This window comes from Octodon degus, unplaced genomic scaffold, assembly GCF_000260255.1.
Source record: "Octodon degus isolate 3935 unplaced genomic scaffold, OctDeg1.0 scaffold00007, whole genome shotgun sequence".
NCBI classification, from domain to species: Eukaryota; Metazoa; Chordata; class Mammalia; order Rodentia; family Octodontidae; genus Octodon; species Octodon degus.
Genome location: NW_004524583.1, coordinates 12336592 through 12356101, shown reverse-complemented (window position 1 = coordinate 12356101; position 19510 = coordinate 12336592). Strand labels below are relative to the sequence as shown.

General features: G+C 46.0%; 1 protein-coding gene across 1 annotated transcript in view; it reads left to right on the top strand.

The window, feature by feature from the left end:
- Window positions 1–2701: 2701 nt before the first annotated feature.
- Window positions 2702–19510, top strand: part of Susd6 (sushi domain containing 6) — a 98041-nt gene continuing 81232 nt past the window's right edge. Inside the window, exon 1 of the mRNA XM_004624754.2 lies at window positions 2702–2946. The gene's annotated coding sequence lies outside the window, so the exon portion shown is untranslated. The remainder of the gene's footprint in view (window positions 2947–19510) is intronic.

The following is a 19510-nucleotide window of genomic DNA, read 5'->3' as shown; positions in this document are numbered from 1 at the left end:
TGTGGTGGCACATGGCTGTAATCCCACTCTCTGGGAGGCTGAGGCAAAAGGATTGCCCTGAGTTCAGCTTGGGCTACATAGTGAAACCCTATCTCAAAAAAGAATGAAAAAAAAGAAGAAAAAAATATATACTGTAGACATTCCTTGTTTAACCACTGTGTTCTGTTTCTGAGACTACATCATTAAGTGAATTGTTTGCTAAATGAGGAACTGTGTGTAGCACTGTATGTACATTACAATATTCAGAACAAAGAAATGCTTAAAAGAAACTCCAACTTGATATCTTATTTGTATAATTTCCATGCAGTACTATATTGTATAACAGAATACTGTACTCTAAAGTACAATCAGCAAAAATTACAGTAGTGTATATACAAGGTATCCTGTATAAAAAAGGACATTGATGTTCTAGAAATATGGTGTATAGAACTGTGACAAAGAAATAAAGGACAAGTTGTAAGTCCAAACAGCATATCTGGGGGGGGGGCGGAGAGAAAGAGACAGACAGACAGACAGACAGAGATGAATGCTGAACACTAAGGCCCCACTAAAAGTGCCCCAGCAGGGGAAACTCTAGAGAGGTTGTAAAGGGTAAGGAGGGAGGGCATCCCAGGTGGCATGAACAGCTGGGCACAGACTCCAAGACAATAGTGACAATAGTGGCTTGTTAGAGACCAGCAGGTGGTGTGGGGAGGCTGGAGGAACGGTAAGTGGAGGAAGGGGAGGGTGTGGGCCAGATTTTATACATATTTATGTATACATATATTTTAATTTGTTTGTTGAGACAGAGTTTTGCCACATAGTTCAAGCTGGTCTTGAACTCACAGTAACCCTCATGCCTCAGCTTCCTAAGTGCTGGGATTACAGTTGTGTGCCGCCACACTAGCATCTTTGCTGTTTTGGTGAGGGGGCAGATTGTGGACAGCATAGCATTGGACACAGTCCTTGCTGGGTTGTGAGATTTCATTCTGTGGACACTGGGGCTTTAGGAGAGGATTTTAGGTAGTGATCAACAGATATGTGTAGGGTCCTGGAAGCCGCTTGACAATGTGACAGACGATGGATCTGCTTGACATCATCTGTTAGTGGCCAGACTGTGGTGCACAAGCCCGTGGAAGACCTGACGTGCACATCACATCAATACCGGCTTTGTCCCCACACCCCTTTGTTGCCTCTCATTCTTCTTCCACCTTCTTCCCATGTTTGTCTGCTTCGCGAGCCCTGGGTGCTCCAGCCCAGGTCATACATTTTGCTAAGCTCTGCTGCAGTTCCAGGCAGTTGGGATGTTTGCTTCTCAAGCCCCTAATGGCCTGAGCAGAGCAGCCCAACTGCAGTGGGGAAATAAGCAGGAAGGGAGGGGTGACCATCTTCTCCAGGGAAGGCCAGGAGAAAAGCAGAACAACAGCTTGGCTTAGGAAAAGACAGCAACATGCCACAAGTTGCTGTGGGGCAGAGAAGGGGTCTCTGTGTGTGTGTATTCTGCTTGCTTTGTTTGAACTACACGACATGTCTTGTTAATCCACAGCAATTTTCTTGGAAGCTTTCTAGAACTAGGCCTGGTGAGAGGTCCTGAGGGAATGTATCTGTCCAAAAGTCAAGCTAAATAAATAAATAAATAAATAAAATAAAAATAAATAAATCTGACTTGCGGATATAGACAGCTCAGCAGTAGAGTGAATGAGTGGGAGGCCAGGCTTTCGATTTCTGGCGCCTAGGGGAGGACAAAGGCACCTGGCAGAACAGGCCTGCGGGACCCAGGCTGCAGTCAGGACTCACGGCATAAAGAGTAAGTCCGTGGACTGAAGCGCTGCCTCTGCGGCTACATTTCGGGTTGGATCGCTTCAAGCCATAGTCAAGCAAGGCACAGGCCTGGGGCACAAAGGCAATAAGCCACACTTTTTGCCATCAAGGGTAACGAGCCTTGTAAATACATTAGTCAAGAACACAGCTGGAGTGGGAGGTCACCAAAACCAAAACCAAAGCCAAAAACCCAAACGAGGCAGCCATACAACTCACCGCACTGACTGCTCACACTGGGTGTGCTGGCAAAGAAGACATAAGACTCAGGAGGGGACAAAGCTAGGAGCCCCGTGGGTCCCAGCCGGGGCCTGCCAGCCCTCACTCCACACTTAAAGATCTGTTTGCAACATTCCTTAAAAGGCTCCTTAAAATGTATATTCCTCGAAGCAGACCCCATGTTAGCGAATCAAAACAGCTGGAGGCGGGCTTCCGAATCAGCCTACCCCTGGGGCAGTCTGAGGCGAGTAGGCTGCCTGTTTAAGGAGCATTGCTGGACGGAAGATAATGACCTGCTTCAGAGACAGGTCAGGTCAGCTAGCAAGGCAGTGTGTGTAAAACAGCCTTGTAAACAGAGAGCAATCCGCCAATTATAATAATATAATAACTCAAATGATATCTAAATGACAACACTGAAAGAATTGCAGAGCGCACTGCAAACAGCGAAGTTCCAAGTCTATATACTACGGCACGATCACTCCAGGAGTCAGCGTGACTGTTCCTTTAAGGCCCCCACACCCCGCCTTCGCGCCTCCCGCGGGGCAGAGGGCCGGGCCTGCGGCGCGTGCGCACGGGGTCTCCAGCCGGCGAGCGCAGCGGCGTGACGCCGGCGCTTGTTGCGTCTCGCTGGCCCCGCCCCTCCCCGCCCCTTCCCCCTCCTCCTGCGCGGGGCCTCCCCCGCCCGCGCGGTACAGCTGGGCCAGTGACGCCGGCATCGCCGCCACCGCGCGTTCCATTCTCCGAAGCCGGCGACCGCCGAGTCACCTCCTCGCTTCCGCCGGCTTGCTGCCGCCGCCGCCTTCGCGTCTTCCCGCAGCGCCGGCCAGCGTCAGCCAGACAAGGGCACGCGGAGTCTCGCCTCGGCCGAGGGGGCTTCGGGTGCGCGGAAGCCGCGAGCGCCCCCCTCCCGGAGGCTTCGCGCCGCTCCGGGTGAGTTGTCACCTGGGCCGGGCCGGGCCGGGGCGGGCATTGTGTCACTGCCGTTCCCAGCCGGCTGTCAGGGGCGCCAGCCGGTGCGCACCGCCCGGGACGGACGCGGGCCGAGCCCTGCCGGCTGCTCCTTGAGCTGGCCTGCTGTCACCGGTCGCCCGGCTCCCGAACCCCGCGTCGGCGTCGCCCGGCCGGCCTGGGGACTGAGGGAGGCAGTGTGAACCGGCACCCGGGCCTCCGGGCGTCTGGCCGGAGCTGGGGACCGGGTCCCCGCGCGGGGTCCGGCAGCCTCGCCGGCCGGCGCGGACCGGCGAGCAGAGGCCTTCTTTCCGGGGGTCGCTCCCGAGCCGGCAGGGCCGCGGGTCCCGCGCTGGCGGGGCTGGCGGAGCGGAGGTGGATTTCCTGAGGAAGCTGCAAGCTCCCGGAGGTGTGCGGGAGCCGTCTGCAGCCCTCGCGCCTCGTCTGCTCTTTAATCTTGAAAACTTTTTCTTATTATGTGGGCTGAACTCATGGAAGCCACTTCCTGTTTTTTTAATTTTAGTGTATGCATATAGACGCTTTTACGCCTGGGTTTTAGCGACCCCATATATTAGTGAGTGACACTTAGCGTGTGTGGCTCTGCAGCTACTGAAGTGGAAAAAGTTGCCTGTAACGGCATTGGGACAGGCAGGTGGTTGAGGGGACGGTAAGACCCCGGGGGGAAAAAGGAGTCAGAACCCAGTCTGGGCTGGTGAGAGGAAAGTTCTTACCTCCGACAGAGGCCTAATGCTGTGCTTGCCACTGAATTTTCTCTGTGGCAGGCAGTGTGCTGGGCTTTGTTGTTCTTCCTAATTGGAGTTGTGTGTTCTCTACAAAGGTTCAGGAAGACTAGTTCAGTTCAACTTAGGCATTTACAGTCTTTTTAGATCCAGAGCATGGACTGTCTTTCTATCCGTCTTTCTGCTTCAGTTCTTCTAGTTAAAAAATACGGATGAATAGTAGGCACGCGTGTGTTCTCTCTCTCTCTCTCTCTCTCTCCTTCTCCCTCTCCCTCTCCCTCTCCTTTAGGAATTCTGCACCCAAATTGTCACTATCTAGTGGAGGCTAGTAGAGACATGCCCCTGGCACAGACTTCTGAGTTTTCTGAGCTTTGTATTTTTAGTTAGCTGCAGCTCAACCAGAAATGAACATTGTCTCAGAGTTAGCAGAGGTATTTCTTCACTTCAGTAAAGCAGTAATTGGATAAGGCAGCGATAATACCAGTTCTTGAGCACTGTGTACAAAACTTTGCGTAGTGTCTTACTTTTGGGATCAGTTAGTAACCAGCAAACTTTTTAGAGAGATATTGTGATCCTCATTTTTCCAATTGAGACCAGAGCTAGAGAAGTTAAATAACTTGTCTGAATGCACAAAGGTATATATAATGGAGTCTTTCTAAAGACTCTCTTCAAGTAATGCTTGAAGTTTTTTCTGTTTCTCAGTGTCCCTCATTCTCCAAGATACACATTTACAGTATGTTTGTAGAACACTTACTCAGTTTTTCATTTAGCTCACAAATATTTCTGTGATTCAGAATACATGCCTAGCACTTGTGACACTGCAGTGACAGAACCAAGCCATCTATCTTTTCATGGAGCCCACGAAGTCAGTTACTTTTCATTAGGGGCCTTTTGTTACTCAAGAAACTTTGCCCAGTAAGTTAAACAGAGGACAGTATTGGTGTGAAGCCTCCAGATGGGATTCCTGTACCTTTTTGGGTACCTTATAGAAATGGAAAATAATTCAATCCCCGGTTCCACCAAAGAAAAAAAAAAAAAAAAGAAATGGAAAATAAAACCAATCCTTACCTACTACTGATCTGTTCCCAATATGAATGCTGTTTTTAAAACCCTGAGCGCAAACTCATTGTCCGATAGTGCAATTTGCCGCACTGGCAAAGCTTGCCGACTTCAGGCCCAGCCTTTGGGCCCATTGAAAGCAGAGGACAGGTGGGATGAGGTGTTAGAGGCACAGACTGGCAAATAGCAAGACCTCTGCACTTCGCCTGGTTTCCTGGCTGATCTCCACAGAGTGGCGCTTGAATTTGTGAGCTTATGTAATGGTGCCTCTCCTAGCAGGGGATTTCCTCCTTGGCTGTTGCTGGGGCAACAGTTCCTGCTGCTCAGCTTGCCCTCCACACACATAACATGCACCTTCCAGAGGTAATAATTCATGTGGCTTCTGGCTTATAGAAGGCAGACTTCTTTCAAAGTTGATTGCTATTAAGCACTGCTCATTCCCTTGCTTGATGCTTGTCCATTCCCCAGGTAAAAACTTGCCTTTTGTTTCAAACCCTTCCTTGTGCCCTCTCACTTTATTTTTACATCTCCTGACAACTCCTAGTTACTGCTGGTGCTTTGTCTCCTCTGGGCTCAGAGAAGTAGTGTCTTAAAAATTAATATGGGAACATCATTGTCCACATTCAGGACCGGAAGAGATGAGCTGGGAGAATGAAGCAGAGAGCCAGGGAACACAGGCGCTGGCCTCTCCCTCCAGTTCCCCATTTACCGAGAGGCAGTTTGCAGGAAGCCCTGGCAGGGCCAGAAAGCCCACTTGGAGATCCACAGGGTTGGTTGCGTAACTGCAGTGCGGGAAGCTTTTTATTGAGCTCCTGGGTTGATGTGCAGTTTCCTAGCTGATGCTGGCAGGCAGAATTCATTTTCCTTCTGTGTGACTGGATTCTAAGGAATTCTTGTTTGGGGTGCATTCCCTCAAGCAGTGGGAAGATGATGAGCAAACAAGAGGAAGAGATCCTGTGGCTTTGAAAACAGCCCTTGCTGTGATGCAGACTGTGTTGAGGATTAGGACCTCTTGATTAGGGGAAAGCACTGAGACAACTGCAGGGTGGGACAAGAGGCTCCAGCTTTTCAAAATGATGTGGATACAGAGGGGTCACTATCTTAATCTATCTTTTGTTGCCACAACAAAATACCAGAAACAGGGTAATTTATAAAGAATAGAAGTTAAATTTGGCTTAGTTGTTTTGAAGGCTGTGATTTCCAAGATACTTTGTTCTCATTCTGTATCTTAACACAGTATAGGGCATCACAAGGTGATGTGGTAGCTCTGTCTCCTTCCTCTCTTGGCTACTAATGGCTATCATGGGGCTCAACCTTATGAACTCAGCCTGTTTACCTACAGTACCTCCACCTGCTGGCCCCACTCCCAAAGAGTATTAACATAGGGGACATTTTCAACCACTGGCACCCACGTACGTATCTTACAGTGAAAGTTTCATTTAGTGGGATGATCTTTTAAAAATTCATGTTCTTCAGTTATGTTACCCCATCAAGGCATGCTTGGGAAGTAGAGCAGTGAGAAATACTGCCTGAAATATGGTAAGGTTGTTTGTCAGTGGAGGGGAGTGGAGAATGCTTTGGGGTGGGGGCTGGAGGCTTTGTGCTGAGTGCTGAGTGCTCGAAGCCATTACTGCCTCTGAGACACAGGAAACAGGCAGGCAGACGGGCGGGCAGGCAGGCGGGCGGGCAGGCAGGCAGGCAGGAAAGCCTTGGGGTGATTGTCCTTGAGCGGCAGGATCTGTTGACGATTCTGGCTCAGATTCAAGGTTGTGGCCATTGTTTGCTTGGATGATTGTTTCTGAAGAAAATGAGAAAGTGGATTCTAGTGGGCACCAGTGTTCTTCCTTCTGCATGTGCTGGTGTCGGTCTGTGATGATGTCCTTTTTTAGTGTTTTGGGCCTAGAAACCAGCAGGGCTCCTGCATTTGCTGTGTCATCCCCTGCTTCTCACCTGGGCATGGAAGTCTCCACTTTGCTGATAGACCTAGCAGGGCCACAGAGCTGGGTCACTGCAGCTGTGAGAGGCCAAGGGTATTACTGTCAAGACCAGGGGACAGTGGAGTCTCTGTTAAGATTCTGGGTATGGTGACAGCAGGAGGTGTAGCAACTGTGATGAGAACTGACCCAGGTTTCACAGACTGGTGTTGTCTGTGATGTCCTCTCCCTCCCTGGCTCTTAACATCTCAATAAAGAGGGCTAGCCACCCTGGAAACATCTGAAGGCTGAATGCCAAGAATTCATGCTGTACTCCCGAAACAGGATATTACTGAGGCATTTTCTCAAGCAGAAACAGATGTAGTCCCCTGTTACCGTGGCTGGCTGGCATTCCTAGACCCTTAAAATTACCTGATGGCAGTGAACCTTAGTGTACCCCCTTCCCACACATGGGCACAGAAGGATTTTTATGCAGAACCCACTGCTTTCACTTGGGAATGTTAGCCTGGAATTCCTGATGACAGTAAAGCTTCTCAGTGGGTTTGCATGCTCGAGTTGGTGGCTGACTGTTCTTTACTACTTAGACGAGGCTCCTCTTTGGTGAAAAATGAAATAATTCAGGATTCTTTTCTCCTGCAGTTGGAGATTAGAAACCAAACCTCAGAGACACAACATGAGTTATAGTTTCTTTACTAGCCTCCTCTTTCTTACCATTCTTTCTTTAAGGAGGCAAGCACATCTTTCTAATCTTTCCAGAGCCAGCCTATTGCCAGCAGTGACTTGCCTTTACCCACAGAAGTTTGAGATCTGACTGTGGGCTGCCCTTTGTGCACACTATCCTAGCTGAACTTTTCTTTGGCTAGACTAGACCTCGGCTTCTGACAAAGCCAGTAAAATGAAACTGGCTTCTGGGAATGGGACAGGAGGCTGTTTATCCAATTCTTCCTTCTTTGGATTGTTCTAAGTTGATCTCAGTAAACTGGGTGGAAGTTTGAAAAGGAGAACAAGATGGCTTTGCTTATTTTACATTTTAAATTGTACTATGTGCAAACCTTTTGAGGAAGGATTGATTTAAATTTTTTTTCTTTTTTTTGGTCTGTATAATCCAGGCTGGCCTTGAACTTCTGTTAGTCCTCCTGCCTCAGCCTCCAGAGTCTGGCTCTGAGGGATTTTTTTCAAAGTTGCCAATCCTATGGGATGAGACTATGGAAGGCTTGAGAAAGAGGAAAAAAAAAAAAGCCATGATTCTACTGCCCAACACAAACATCCTTTCTGTGTATTATTTTTTTTTGCCTTTCATGATAATCCATGTACATTCAGTTTTTCCTTTTTTTCTTTTTATATTATACTGCATTTTCTGTGATCTCCTTTGTATTTTTAATGGCTGTCTACTATTCCATTAAATAGATGAGCTGTGATTTAAATCTTTTCTTCTGTAGCTGTATTTCTAAGTTTGTTCAGGGAGGTTTTTTTAAATAAAGAAATGGCTTTGTTGATGCATAAGTTACCCTTTAAAAATGGTCAGTGCAAAGATTTTTAGTGTATTTACAGTTAAATAAAATAGTTTAAGTTTTCTTTTTTTTTTTTTTTTTTAATGACAGCATCCCACTATGTAGTCCAGGCTACCCTCGAACTTACATCCATCTTTCTGCCTTAGCTTTCTGAGTACTGGGATTACAGGTGTGTGCTGCTGAGCCCAGCAGTCCAGTTTTCAAATATCTTCATCATCCCCCAAAGAAACCAATTAAAAATCACTGTGCCCAACCCTAGGTCACCACTAATCTGGTTTCTTTCTTGCTCTCTATCCTTGTCTGTTTGGACCATTCATATTAATGGAATCATATGATTTTTGGTTGTTAGAGATTGGCATTAGCATAATGTTTATTTTGTAGCATGTATCTATTTTACCATTTTTATTATTGAATAATATTTAATTATATAGACAGAACTATATTTTATTTATCAGTAAATGGATATTTGGGTTGTTGCATTTTTTAGGTTATGAATAATATTGCCAGGAGCACCTTTGTGTGAATTTTTGTGGACAGGTTTTTATTTCTCATGGCGATATTCTGAAGGCTGCGATATTCTGAAGGCTGCGATATTCTGAAGGCTGCATTCATGTTTCTGCTCTGGAGTTAACATTGTTTTGGTTATGCAGCTTGAGGAAGAATTGTGTCACAGAAAAGTCTCTTGGTTCTCCGATGTTGAGGCCATTGCCCTGAATCAGGAAAAGACCCTGCCAAAACAAAACAAGCATACAACCTTCAACTCAGCATTTATTTCCATAACTTTGGTGCAGTTCACACTTCTGTGAGAGTGGGCAGAGGCACTAGTGCCTGGATTCAGTGTACACATACCGTGCTTTAAAGAGTGCTTACTGTGTAGCTTGACTTCTAAATCCTGTCACTGTGTTTTATAGAGAGAACTTTACTGTGCAGCCCAGCCAGCCTTCCTTATCAAATGTAATTTATAGTTATTAGAAGCTTTTCTTGTGTAAAACTTCTCGCTGGGGTTCTGTGCACCTGCTTCTGCTAGGCTGGGGACCAACCTGCAGGTGGGGAGGAGGGAGAGAGGCTCTGAGCACAGTGAAGTGTGGCCCGAGAGTGCGCCTTAGAACAGCTTTCCCAAGGCTCTTACAGTGGACTTTGATTACACTCATGGCTAAAAATACTGGCCAGCCCTGACACCAGAAGGTGCAGATGGTGCTGGGAGAGTGCCACTTCCTTTACAGGGTCTGCCCCCAGGTGGTTTCATGTTGAGCCAGCCACTGCAGCAATAATGGACCAGCAGGCCTTCTGCCCTTGCCCTAATTGGAGCTCCAGTCATGATCACTAGCTGATTTTACTTCCTCTGCACCTAGACCCTGTTCACAGCTCTTGAAAGTGTACACATACAGGTCACCTAATTGTTTTATTAGAAGTTGGGATGACTCCATCCCAGAGAAACCTATGGGATAGGGCACATCCCTGGTTGGGCTGTGGGAGTCCAACGAGACGGAAATAAGGTGGTTGAGATTATCTTCTCTGTGCTCCTCTATTAAGAATCGAGCTCAAGATTAGTCCTTCCAGAAAGTTCCCTCCTGTGTGTGTCACATACACACATACCCACACCCACACATACCCACACCCACCCACACACATTTTGGTTGTTTTTCATGCTAACATTCACTGCCAAGAAGTTTTGGCCCTGCCTATTAATGCAAATTCTATTCCCAAGTTCTGGGAGTTGTAAAAGCCTGAGTGAGGTGAGGTAAGACACATCTGAAGATTCAGATTCATGATGTCGGTATCATATAGTACCAAACTCCTTGCACAACAAAGCAAGTATGAAGAGAGACTCTGTAGGCTTCTGAAATGTTCGAGTTCAATGGATGAGACTTTGGGAACCAACTTTTTTTTTTTTTTTTTTTTTTTTTACTGAGACAGAGTCTTACTTGGTCTTGAGCTGAGACCTTTCCTCAGTTCTCCATGTGCTTGGATGAGAGGCATGTGCCATCACATTGCTACCTCCTCATTCTATAGAAAAGAAAAATGAGAACGGATGCTCAGTGCTCACTTGCTCAAGTGATGAAAAGCCTAGGCAGTGCTCCTTTCCTTCCGGGCTGGTCTCAGGGAAGGGGGCTGGGGCCCAGCAGGGACCCACGTGGTTCACATTGTTCTTACCAGCTTGTGTTCCTTCTGTGATTGTGGGTTTGAGTCAAACTGAGATTATGAAGAGGAGTGAGTCTTCAAGCTCAGTTTGTCTGAAGGAGAACTGTTCTTAAAATATGTGCATTCATGTGTAGGCTGGGCCTTTTGTCTCTGTGCTTTGTTTCCTTGCAATTTGAAAATGCCACCAGACTCCAGATGTGTTCTGTTTTTTTTCCCTTTGGGTCTCCCTTGCCTAGGTGTCACGGTGTCAGTTGTCAGCTGTCTAGATTTAGATATAGTAAGGTTGTTTAAAGATTGAGAATCAACTGTCTGGGAGAGCTGTTTCTATCCCCTGCCCCTACTCCCACCACCTGCTCCACTTTATTACCAGACCAAAATTGTTCACAACTGTGGGCCTGACTTCCTCAAGCCTATTTGAGGGGGAATCAGCCAGTCACTCACTCAAATGTATTGTATACACACACGTCTAGCTACATGTCTCTACCCAGACAGGAAGGAGACAGGGCATATGTGCCAGCTTCCTCGTCCCGGAAAGCCAGTGAGCAGAGACGTAGTGAGGGTGTGCAGTTTCACTGGGTATGCTGAGATGTTTCTGGAGCATTGAGTGTGGGATGTGGGCAGGCACACCTTTATCAGCTCATCTACCTCCAGGTAGAAACTGTATGGTAAGGCTAGCTGCCCCCTTATTTCGGACTTGTGGGGAATTTTGCTTGTTGCTCAGCAAGATATCAAGAAGAACAGGCTCTGGGTTTCAGGAGCATTCATTGGTACACCTTCCCCCCCTACATGCGCCTTCAAGTCATAATAATTTGTGAGCTGATAATCTGGTTGGGCTATGACATTGACCTGGTGGGAGGCAGAAGGTGGTTTCTTAAGAAACCAAAAGGAAGTACAGTAAATCTAGTCATTTGTTTGGCATGTACTTAACAAATTCCTGTGCTAGGTGCTGGGCATGTAGTTGTGATGAAGAACAGAATGGCACAGAGCTTGCCCAGGTGGAGTCAGTGGTCTAAGGCAATACCTGACAGTCATTGGAGATGGTGCTGCAGAACCCTGTTGGGTGCAGTAGTCTCTGAGCCTGAGCGTCTGGCTTTGTCAGTGACTTCTATGTTCCAAGCTGGCAGTCATCCCAGGAGCGAGAGAACCGAAGTTATGTGTGGAGTGTTTCCCTGGCCTCTAACAAAAAAGCATCTTGCCTTTCTTTGCAGAGTGAGCTAGATTTAGGAGCTTTGGTCTGGTGTTTGGTCTTGCTGTCAAGCTTTTCTTAATGAGTTGCTAATCTGGAGGTGTTACCAGATTCTGAAATATCTTTTTTGTTTGTTCTTTTGAGACAGGGTCTCATTATGTAGCTCAGGCTGGCCTTGAACTTGCGGTGATCCTTCTGTCTCAACCTCTTTTTTAAAATTTTTATTTATTTATTTATTTTGTATTTTAGGGAAGGGTCTATAGGTGTTCAGGGTCTTACTACTAGATCAGACTCATAGTGATCCACCTGTTTACAGCCTCCCAAGAGCTGGGATTACAGGCATTTGCCACCATGCCCAGTCTCAATTGCTGTCTCAGCATGGGGTGCGGGAGTGGAGGGGCGGCATGGCAGGCCTGGGGATTGAACCCTCAGCCCCTGGTGCCTGCTTGCAGGTGATTTAATCCGCTGAGCTATTTGGCTGGTCCTTTTAATGAAGAAAGAAAAGTAGATAAGCTTAACAGGAAAAAATTGAGACAAGGAAACAGAACAGGCTAAATTATATAAATTCCCTTCTCCCATTTTCCCCAAGCCTCAAGTTTAGATAGAAATGTTGGTTTGTGAGATTGACTTTCTGGGTGCTGATATCTGTGTTTTCTGTGATTTTATAATGTCTGGGATAGTTGAGGATATAAGTCCTTGTTTATTTTAGCTCATGACCAGCCACCCCTGTGTGGGCTGACATCAAAAGACCCCCAAGGTCAGTGACTATGTCATCCACTTTTTTATACCCACTCTTCAATCAGTTGGCTGATGGATAAGTGATTGGCCAGGTAGAGAAGACTAAAATAGAAAGTTCAAGAGGGCAAGGTGGCTTTGAATCCGCTGATGACAAGGAATGAAATTCTAAAAGTGGAGGCTTTTGGAGTAAGGCCTGGTTTGTATGAAAAGCTGATAAAAAGTTGTTAATATTGATCAAGTTCAGTCCTGGCTGGTGGTAGAAAGTAAAGAAAGCTCAGGAACCGTGGTTTCGGGGGTGAGGGTAGAGGGGCATTGGGAAGTGGTTCAAAATGGTCTAGCAAAGTGAGTCACGAACTAGAGCCCCTTGACCACAGGGGCTTGCTTGCTCATTCTCAGGTGCAGATCTTCCTCTTTAGAATTCTTTTATTGTAAAAGCCTTGGGAAGCATCAGTCATTCTCTGAAGCTGACTCAGACATTTGCTTCTGCAGTTGGAGAAATGGCTTAGTATCCAGGGTGAGCCCAGTTACAGGTAAATAGCAGTTAACACAGGATGACTCATTTTTGCTTTTCTTCTCCTGAATTGAGCACTTTTGATGGCAGTTTGTTGTTGCTTCTGGAATTGTATGATACTGGGGGTTGTAACAGTTGATGGGCCTGTGTGTGCTTTTTAAAAGCAGATTTTTGAAAGAAAGCTACTCTTGTCAAATGAGCAGCAGCGGCCTGAACAGATTTCAGAGTCTTTGGTGGTGGTGTCATCTGTGAATAGCACGGTTAGTGGAAGGTGATGTGCAGGTGACAAAGTAAAGAGTTTTTCGGGTGAAGCGTTAAAACTGATTTGGTGATTGAACAATGTTTGCTTTGTGATGCTAGGGATTGACCCCAGGACCTGGTGCATGTTAGGCCTACACTCTATTACTGAGCTTAATTTCTACCCAAATTGAAAAAGTTATTTAGTGGATGCCCTTTCCCATATAGTTGTCTACCCACAAGGATTTTTTTTCAACACATAGTTTAATACTTAATTATGCATTTAAAAAATTGTTCTCCAGTGTTTTGGTTAGTCTTTTCTCTTCATAGATTTCAGTATCCTTGAAGATGGTGTAAAGTTTCTGTGTTTAATATGCAGACAGGGGGTCCATATTCATAGTAACAAATTTTTTTTTTCATTTTACGTTTACTTTCATATAAGATATCTTAAGTAAAACTGTTGGCCCTCTGTACCTTCGGTTCTGAATCCACAGACTCAATCAGAGTTGGGGTGAAAAAATTTGGGGGAAACAATAGTGTCTGTACTGGGATAACATGTGCAAACTTTTGTCTTTATTTCCTAAATAATGTAATAGAAATTATTTGTGTAGCACTTAACACTTACATTGTATTAGGTCTTATGAGTAATTAGAGATAATTCCATTCATGTTGGATGTGTGTAGGTTATGTACAAATACTGTTTTTACATAAGGCACTTCAACATCTGAGGATTTTATTATCCATGGGAGTCCTGTACCTTTGTGTATACCAAGGGGAGATTCTACAGTGAGGAAGATTTTTATTTTTATTTTAGTCTTTTTGAGACAGGGTTTTGCTATGCAGTTCAGGCTGGCCTTGAACACACTTTGTAGCCCAGGCTGGCCTCAAACTCACAGCAATCCTCCTGCCTCAGCCTCCTGGGTGATGGGATTACAGGCATGCAGTCATCATACCCAGTGGGGAAGAGCTTTAGTTTCATTTTACAAGTGGGAAACAGGAGACTGTGGCAACCAGTAGGCAGTCAGTAGCACCTACTGTACTTGTACATTAGGGGTGCTGGCTCAGCTGGGACTCACATCCTACTTTGGTAGCTCCTGCTGGGATGTGGGAGCATCTTGGGAGATTATGGGCTTGACAACATTTCTTGCTGGGGAATAGCAATATGGTGGCAGCAGCTCTTTTCTTGTTCCCTCACCCCTACCTCAACATTGGTACCCCAAGGTAGTATATTGGTATGTTTCAGTCTGGATGGGACAAAAAAATGGAAAAGTGTGCACAGTTTGAAAGGGTAGCATTCAGATCCTAACTAAGAAGAGTGTTTTTTACAGGAGAAGGGGTTTTACTTTTTTGCAGGAGGGGGAGTCAGTGAGGACAAAACCTTGCTATCTTGAAATCCAGGCAGTTGACGGGTCATTGGAGGGTCTGGAAGGAAGTAAAACACTAGAACTTTAGAGTTCTTTGGGGTTAGAGGGATGAGCCCTGCATGCTCCTCTGAGGCAGGCAGGATCTTCATCTGACTGACCGACAGGTGTGTTCTGACCTGAAATGTCCTGTTGGAAAGGAAACTGTCTTTACCTCAGAGTCTATGCAGGCTGTCAGGGCTGTTTCCCTTCTGATTGTTCTATCACGGGGCATGCAGCATTTCCTGTAGGCAGGGCTTTTCTTCCTCTTTATCCACTCTTGTTTTTTCAGAGCTGAAGATGATCTCCACAGGCAGAGAGAGGTTAGAGATGGTGGCCCTGCCCTACGCACCGAGGCTTAGAGCTGCAGGGCAGTGAAGCAGTGCTGATGTTCCTGGGGCAGGTGCACTTGGATAGTTTCCCCATTTACTTGGAGGGTGAGGAAGTACAACTGGCCGCAAGCCGGTGGGCAGTGGAAGTGGACAGTTTTTAGGGCTGCATGCTTTGGAGTCAGTGACCTGGTTTCAGTCTCAGCTCTGCTGCAGTGGCTCTGTGCTCATATGCGAATTGACCCCTTTGATCCTCAGTTTTATTATCTGTAAGAACAGAAGTGTTAATGTTACCTAACTCTAGAGGGATAGTTACCAAAAGATTTATGATTGCTGGGTGAGAAGTTGTGAGTCATGAAGGTAAAGAGAACTGTAACTACTCAGATTTTCTTTCTGTGTCATTTGAATTTTTCACTGTTGGTATATGAACTTAAATAATTTATTAAAATTATATTTAAGGATTCCCCTGACAAAATTGTTATGAACATCAAATGAGATGGATATTTACAACAGGAGACACAGTCCTGATAGCTAGGAGATATTGAGACAGCAATTCAGGCAAAAAGTGCTATTAAGCGGGGTGTGTGGTGGATATCTGTTATCCCAGTGCTCTGGAACCCTGGGGAGGAAGAGTACAAGTTTGAGCCCAGTCTGGGCAATGTAGTAACTTTTTGAGACCCTGTTTTTAAAGAAAAAAGAGTTGAGGATGTAGCTCAGGTACATAGACCTGTGGTTCAATCCCCACCACTGGAAAATAAAAGTACCATTAGAAGCTGACCCCAGTACTTGTCATTTTGGGGTTTCTGTCTCAGTGCATGACTCGGGCTAAGTCTCTGTGCTAAGAGATTTATAGCCAGTGTCTCCAGCGGCATGTGGGGGATAACAGTGTCTAACACAGCCAGTGAGTTGTGAGGAGTAAATGAGATGAGGCATGTCCTGCCTGTCACCTGGTATCTGGGACACAGAAAGTACTTAGTAAGTAAGCTGTTACCCCATGACTGTGCCTGAATTGGGGGTGGGGTTTGAATCTACTTTAAATTTAATGGACATGCTGGTATAAGCATTGGCATGCAAGTACTCTATAACTGTAGTACAGTGTCTATAATTCATAATACCTTAGTCTTGGAAGGAACCTATATAGTCATCAGTAAATGAATAGACAAAGAAAATGTAGTATTTTTACATAATGGAATACTACTCTGCTATAAAGAAGGATTCAAGTCCTTGTAGGAAAATGGATACAGTTGAAAACTTAATGATAAATGAAATGAACCAGACATGCAAGATTAAATACTGTATGGTTTCTCTCATCTGCAAAATATAACATAATGAATAAAGAGTAAAATAAAAGATACAGAGGGGCTGGGGAGATAGCTCAGTGAAATAAGTGTTTGCCTGACAAGCCCAAGGTCCTGAGTTTGATCCCTGGTACCACCCCCCCCAAAAAAAAAACCCAGAAAGAAACAAGGAGATAGTCTACTGCAGATGGAAAGGGGAGGAAGAGAGATGGAGGGCAGGGAGAAGGGTGGGAGGAGAAGGTGGGGTAAAGGATAATGAGATGTGTCATGTACGCGTGCCAGACATCCACAGTGAAAGCAGTCATATGTAACAAGCATGTACTAATAAGTAAGTTTTTAAAAATTTACCAAATACAAAGCCTGGAGTAATTGGGTGGCTTTTCTTGAGGCCAGATGTTGGGTTAAGTGGTCACTGTCTGGCTGGCTCTCTAGGAGTGGGCTGGAAATGCTGCAGGTGTGCATGGACACACCTGTCGGGGCTGCAGACAGCAGGGCAGTGGAACACTGCTGCTCTGCACAGGGGGGCTGACAGGTGGCAGTGTGTGATGAGGCCAAGGCTAGCTTTGAACCATATTTGTTCCCCATCTCCAGGGCAGATGGACCACATCCCGAGTGACTGAAGGGTGGGGCTTGTTTCCTCTCTGCTTTCTTCTGCATCCTCCTGGGTTGGTAGATGGCAGGCTCTACACTGCTTCCCTGTGGTTCAGTTCTCAGAACATTTGAATCTGGTCTTCTCTGTGAAGCTGTTTCCCATCAGAGGCCTCTCGGACAACCATACCATGTAGTTCTCTGTGTTTTCTTCCTCCTGCATCCTGGCAGTTCTGCACAGGACAGGCCCAGCTTTTCCAGGGAGCACCTTCTCCATCACTTTGGCCGTAATATCCAGGCTGCTCCCATATTTGTCAGTGTGGGAGACTGAATGGTAGAGCCATAGCCGTTCTTGGTGGGCAATAGGTTAAGTTCTGAGTTTTGCTGCTGTAGGCCTCAGTTCTGTATATTCACATTTTGAGAGGAAAAATGTCTTGAAGAATTTCAGCCAAGTACTATTTGCAGAAAGCAAGAGATTCTTGTCCTCACACTCAGTTCTCATGCCAGAGCTGATTAAATCCTAAGATTCTCACCTTTTTTTTTTTTTTAAATAAAATGTATATTTTGAGGCAAGGTCTTGCTATGCAGTCCAGGCTGGCCTTGAACTCACTAGGTAGCCCAGGCTGGCCTAGAACTGATGGTAATCCTCCTGCCTCACCTTCCCAAGTGCTGGGATTATAGGTGTGACCCCCATGCCTGACCTACCTTTGGTTTTTACAGTATACTTCTCACCCTTGCTCTGTATGTCCTTTTCATATCGCACATTTCCACATTTGGCCCCCTCCCTTCCTTTTTCATAGGGGTCATGAAGTACGTAGTAGTTGGGGATACAGGCAGTGTATACCAGAAATTTACTCAGCAGTTTGTGTAGCAGACTGAAGGAAAAGTGACATGTTTGTGTAGACCCTTATACTCGATAGTTTTCGTGGTTCATTTCACTGTGGAGTTATTTCATCTCTTTGTGGTGGGTACTGGACTTATAGTCAGTTATTCTCAGTGAGATCTGAGAACCAAGAGGGCTTCTTTGGAGGCACTCACTTTTTTTGCATTTCGTACAAAGGTGATTGCCTTAGAAAAATGTTCTTGGTCCTGATGGATTTTGACTCTTATGAGGATATTAGAGCTTTTATAGCAGGGATCCTCTTACCCGTAGCTAATTGCCAGGTGTGTGGTGCATGCCTGTAATCCCAACACCCTGGGAGGCTGAGGCAGGGATAGTCACAAGTTTAAGCCCAGCCTCAGCAACTTAGAAACTTAGTGAGACCCCATGTCAAAATATCAAAATGAAAAATAATAATAATAAAAAAGGCTGGAGTTGTATTTTGGTGTAAAGGTTATGAGTACTGGGGGAAAAAAAAAAGACAAGTGGAAAAGCTACCCACCCAGCTGACCCACTGATGACAGTCCCTTTTAGGCAGTTATTGAGGACCTATACAATGTATAGGTAGTGAGAATAGTCTTGCTTAAATAGATTATGATTTTAAGGCATGACTAAAAGTTCTAGAGACAGTGCTCATGAAAGAACCAAGTTTTACTTTATTTCAGAGCTAATCATTAATGTATAGGACAGCTTTGGGACTCCAGGGAGAGAGGCATGGCACACTGCCTGGCAGCTGTCATGAAGGATGCCACCTTGGGGAACCGTGCTGTAGGCTGTCTCTAGTCCATGTAGAGTTGTGCTTGGGCCTTATCAGAAGTGAAGCAGATGGTATTTCTGGTAAAACTGGCAGATGTTCTTGGTGTTAGAATGCATTAAAATTTTTTTATATGTAAATGGGATTCTGGGATTTCTTGCTTCTGGTTGTGGATGGATGGGCTGCCCTTACTTTTGTGACTCTGAATTCTGTTTTCTCTCCCATCCAGTTACTTTCTGTCTCCAAGTGAGTCATTTTAGGGGGTAAGGGCAAAGTAACCAGTCCCTTCACTAGTGTAAATTGAAGGTTGTTGGGACCCTGTGTTGGCTTCATATACCATTGGTGGCTTCAGTGGTCGTGGCTTCGGTCACTCCTGTAGGTTAAGACTTTGAGTCTTGGTAGGTGTGACAAGTAAAAGACTGACTACCAGTGAGTAGTAGAAAAGGAAGGTAAATCCCCTGGGGCCTCGCACAAGGCAGGAAGTTATTAAGTGTGGGGTATTGTACTAGGTGCTTTACTAAGGTAGGCAGCTCTTCACTTTATAAAGCAAGACTCCAAGCTCCACCACACTATAGCTTACTGCCTTGGAGCTAGAATCAAAGTAGACTGATTCTGCTTAGGCAGATAAAGGACTGGGGCTCCATCTCTGGCGTGTTGTGCCAGCTCTATCCCCAGGATACTCTGAGCCTGCAATTGAGACTGGACGTGATGGTTCGTGCCTGTAATCCCAGCACTTGGGAGGCTGAAAACAGGAGGATCACTACGAGTCTGATCTATGTAGTGAGACTCTGTAGACCCTGTGCTAAATACATAAAACAAAAACAAAGTGGACTGATTCCAAAGTCTGCGTCTGTGTCATGGCAGATAGAAACTGCAGATTGAAGGTTGACGTGGTCTGAGGTGATGAGAGTGGAAGAGAACAAATGTCTGGAGGAGAAGGGAGAGTGGGTAGGTGGGAGCTGCCTCAGAGGGTGCTGGGAGTGGATGGGCGTGTGAAGGGTGTGGAAAGGAAAGGTCAGGCAAAACAGGCTCCCGTGGGAGGAAGGAGGCTGCGGTTCCTCCAAGGAAGGCGGTAGAGGATGATGGCAGCTGTTTCCTGAGGGAACTTGCTGGGGCTCAGGAGGCCTAGAGGACCAAATAGCCAGCGTTTAGGCAGGAGGCCGCTGAGGCCTCGCAGGAAGCCTTTTAGTCCCTGGTATTTATAGACTGGCGTTTGCTCCACTGAAAGGCAACTCACAT